Source organism: Sinocyclocheilus anshuiensis, unplaced genomic scaffold (assembly GCF_001515605.1).
Source record: "Sinocyclocheilus anshuiensis isolate Anshui unplaced genomic scaffold, SAMN03320099.WGS_v1.1 scaffold726, whole genome shotgun sequence".
Lineage (NCBI taxonomy): Eukaryota > Metazoa > Chordata > Actinopteri > Cypriniformes > Cyprinidae > Sinocyclocheilus > Sinocyclocheilus anshuiensis.
Window position 1 is genome coordinate 439,233 of NW_015542365.1, and position 5,156 is coordinate 444,388.

Below are 5,156 nucleotides of genomic sequence, written 5' to 3' on the forward strand. Positions count from 1 at the left end.
TACACACACATACATACATACAAACAAACACACACACACACATATATATATATATATATATATATACATACACACATATATATATATATATACACACATATACACATATATATATACATACACACATACATACACATATATATATATATACATACACATATACACATATATATATATATACACATACATACATACATACACACACACACACATATACACACACACACACACACAAAGAAAAACAAGTAGATAGAATAGAAAAAATAGAAAGCTAGTGTTTGTTAGTTTTTTGTTGTTGTTGCTTTTTAAATAAAAAAGAAGATAAATATAGATAAAGTAGAATTAAAATAGAATAGAAAGTGCTAGAGTTAGAGGGTCAAATAAAGGTGGAACAGATGTGTTTTTAGTCGTTTCTTGAAGATGGTTAAGGACTCAGCTGCAGCGTACCGGTTGCCCTATTTGGGAATTATTGGTTACCAAACGAGGCGCTATCAGATGTTATAAAAATACATCAACCATATGAAACCCCTAACGCTTACTGATGTGTGATCTCTGTTGTCATTGTGCGCTGTCAGATGTTCGGAGAGCCACCGTATATTGGGATGCTGTTCAAAGGTCTGTGGTGCTGAAAGAGGATGCAATGGAAGAGGAGGGAGATGCATTTGGTTATTTCAATGATAGTTTATTTGTTTCTGGATGGGGAGTGCTGGAAGTGCAGGCTGGTTATGGACAATTCCAGGAGTGCGATGAAATTACATACTTTTTGGCCGGATACCTTGAAGGATACCTTACAGCCTCGTAAGTAAAATATATTGACTAATCCTTGTGAAGAATATGCTATATTGCTAAATGTACACTGCAAAGGTGGCACAGAATCGCTTCTGAAGTGGCATTTAGGTGTCTTTTACATAGACTGTTTAATGCTGCTGCCATAAATCCATTAACAAAGATTTTAAAAATGCTGTAATATTAGGGTCTGTATGCTTTACAGTTTTTTACGATTGTTTACACACTAAAATAAAAATGTCCTAGGGGCTGAGGTGTCAGGGCAATTTAGTCTGGCTTTTGTAAGTGTACTTCTTTGAAGCATGACAAAAGATTATTGAAACACAGGATTTAAAATATACGTAAAGGAAACTTTTAATTTGGCATTATTATAAAGTGCACTTTTTAAAAATTTGTTAAGAAACACAATGTTGTTTTTTTTAATATATACTTTCAAGATATATACTTTTAATATATACTTTTCAAGTACACTACACTATTTTTTGAAGTGCACATTAAATACAATTAAACACACTTCTTTTTCACAAGGGAAAATAGGTCTGAGCGAATTAGTATACTAAAATACTTTGCCCTGGGCAATAATAACCAAAGTAAACAACATTTCAGTATATTAACAGCCCAATAACTTTTTATTCACAGACAGATGATAAACCATTATTATAATATGTATCCTCAGATGATAAAGGATAATAGTGTTATGAAACCTCTCAAATGCTTTATGAGGCAAGTGACATTTATTATCTAAATTGATTGCACTATTCCAAAATTAAAATAATAATGTCAGGTATGATCAAATACACCTATTTGTAGTGTATGTTCAGACTCCAAACAATACATTACTCATATTAAACATACAATAGCCTACATATACATCACTGTAGTATGTATTTATGTTTTTAGAGGCCTCTGTCCATGTTTGCGGTTCAATTCCTCAATGTTATTGGGGATATGTTAGCTTTAACCCTCATTCGTCCCTCCCGAACCTATAACAAAAGTGTCCTTCGTGAGTCAAAATGACCCGAAGGCTAAAAATGACACTTAATTTGTTTTTGGTCCAGAAATCTTATATTGATCCATTTTTATAATTGTTTTTCTAAATATTTATGTAGGTTTTTCTATTCTTTTTTGGTAATTTTTATTATATTTACCTTTTATTCTGGATATTTTTGAGAAAAAAATAAGCAGTTTTTGTACATTTATTTCACCAAAAAAAACAAGAACAAATAATGACAATTTCAGTCCCGTTTCATCAAAAACCAACAGATGGCCTTGGAATTGAGTCACTGAGTGTCTCTGATGCCATCTGGTGGGGAAAAATGACATAAAATTTCAGTTTATGGTTACAGCCAATAGAGGGGCCTGTAGTATCCTATGGAGATTTTTAACTAAGCAAAACAAGTGAAACATGAGAAATTAGATAATCTTGAGGCTTCAATTTGGTTGTTTATGGATTCAAATATATATTGAAACATTACAAAATCCATATTTTGTAAAAAAAAAAAAAAATACAATTATAACTGAATTATAACCTAAACATATGTATATTAATACAATTTCATAAATATGAAATACATATACAGTATAATATATTTTTAAAAATATAAATATGATATAAACTCATTGGTCTCCACCACATCACTCAAATTTAACTGTGTTAAAGTCAACTGTGTTAAAGTCAAACATTTTTTTGAAAAATTACAGCAGAAACATGAAGCATATTATAATGTGTTCTATGGGAGTGTGTGTACCATGTGTGTGTTTGTGCATGTGTGTGTGAGTTTTTTCTGCATTGGGGATATTCTGTAGTCTCAGCCCTTCGTTTGGGTATAAATCTTTACTGGACTGTCTCAGATTTTGTATATCAAAAAAAATCTAATGTAATAAAAAATGCAGTTTTCTCGTAAATTCCATTCATTCCTATGTGGGTCAAAATGACTCGTGAGGGACACTTTTGTTACTTTTTTTATTGCACCCATTTAACCTCCTCGAATCCACTCAATTTTTTTTGTGTATTAAGAAGTAAAGAAATCTTGGACCGGTACGATCAACACACGATTTTTTAAATTTTGTTGAAAATCATTTTCGAGTCAAAATGACCTGAGGGACAGATGACGGTTAATCCCTGTTCTCAGACGGCGTTCCAACTCTTCGTCTGACTTCTTCAGAATGCCAGGCATGAGTCACTGCTTTGCTCTAATCAAGGTTAGAAGTAAAATGATGCCTTCACCTCATGACTATAATCACATATTCTGGATTGGGACGAATTGTAATTGGAATTTTCCAATTAAAAACCTTAAATAAGAGTTTTTTCAGTAGCACTAATCTGAATATTTGGGGCTGCCTGTGATGGATATGGCCTTGTTTCATTCTGCCCAACCTTTTGTCAGTGTGTGCCTAGTATTTTCCAGCTTTAATAGTTCTGTGCCCATTCTATCTGCAGATGTTACCTGGCTATGAGAATCTGTTGCATGTAGGGCTGGAACGATACATGTATTCGTACCGAACCGTCACGGTACGGACATCTCGGTTCTGTGCATGGGGCCTTACAACGAATACAGGCAATTAACCCTCGATCCAGAATGGGGCGCTCGCAGCAATGCAACGCTGTTTGATAACCGGCCGCCAGCAGAAGAACAGCGAATGCCATGAGTTGCGCACTTGAAAACAAAGCCCACTAGACAGTGACCATGTGCTGATTCTGAATGCGTCTCTCACAGACTGACAAAGGAGTGTACTTTAAAGGCTTGTGCACTCAACTATTTGCGAAATGGAGCTTTGTGCTCGTGTATCCTTACTATCCTACCTCTCATTTGGCACAGATCCAAATATTCCATAATATTTCCATATTTGCGACGTAAGGTATCTGAATGCTAAACTATTATTTATTATGTAAATTATAGGCTTTGTACTTCAGTCGTGTTCCAACGGTGACACAGAGACGGGCGCGCTGATGTTTGGTTCACTGTATTTTATTTTGATGAAGTACCAGCTGCGCTGTCAAGGTAGTACGGAGCCCGGGAAGTCACCTGTAGGAGAAAAAAAAAACAATCCGTGGCGACGGTTTTGCAATCCGTCCCCTCAATTTATTAACCGTACTCACGAATTCTTAAACTTTTCCCTCGGTTTAACAAATCGTGCCCACGGATTAATAAACCGTACCCACGAATTTCCAATCCGTGCGCTCAGATTTTGTAAACCGTACCTTAGTCGTTTTGGATAAAACCTTCTTCTAAATGCATATGTAACCTAAGTATAATAATAATAATAATAATAATAGCCATTATTATTATTCTTATTTTAATGTATAGGCTAAATAAATGAGTGCACTTAAGACAGTAAAATGTTTGTCATAAAATAATTAATGAATGCTTTATTTTTAAATAACCTTTTACAGTTTTGGAGCTGTGTTTGTGTACCATTAATTCTTAACATATTTCATTCATTCATTCACAGACGTATTTAGGTGATTTTATTATACTAAGCTTTTTCCCCAGAGTTAGATGCATGCTTCACTGTTAAAGTTATTATTAAATAACTATAGGCCTATTATAACATTGCATTCCATTAGAGAGCAAAGGAATGACAACATAACCGGTACATTATTGGTTTTGTATTGCTTTATGAGTACGGTTTATAAACTGAGGCGACGGATTGCAAAACCGTCGCCACGGATTGTTTTGTTTTCTCCTACAGGTGATTTCCCGGGCTCCGTAAATTAGCAATGCTGGAACTGATGTGTTTTGTGAGTGTGTGTGTGCATTAATAATGCATCACTGTATGAAGGTCTGCTTTTATTTGTGTTCACTCACAATGAAAACAAAACATTGTGCTTTTGTAAAATAAAGAAAACAAATACGATGTCGCTTTTTGCCATTTGAGTTTCCTTTCTGTGAACAAACCAAGTCTGTCACAAAAATGAACTGAAACTCAGCGTATATAGGCTACTTACGTGTCGCACTGTTTTTTTTCTCTTGTTTATCTGTAAACTAAATCAAATATATTTCAAGAATTGATTGCTTGTATGTATATATGTACTGCAGATTTTATATATATATATATATAACATAATGTAATAATATTTAGTATTTTCACATCTAGGTGGAAAAAATTGTAATTTGTACTACTGTAATAAATGAAAAGAAACCGAGCATGGTAGATTTGTTTTTCCCCCTGTTGTACCGAAATCGTATCGAACCGTGACCCCGTACCGAGGTACGTACCGAACCGTGACATCTATGTACCATACCACCCAGGGGCGTAGATTACGTGGGGGACGTGTCCCCCCCCACACCCCACACACACACACTTTTAATATCACGTAAATTCGTCCCCCGCACTTTTTCGGGCAAGTGTGTTCGCATAGAGGTTTT

The 5,156-nt window shown here is 34.7% G+C and overlaps 1 pseudogene; it reads left to right on the forward strand.

Annotated features, from left to right (window-relative positions):
- Positions 1-640: 640 nt before the first annotated feature.
- LOC107692089 (phospholipase B-like 1) overlaps positions 641-5,156 on the forward strand; it is a 12,953-nt pseudogene continuing 8,437 nt past the window's right edge.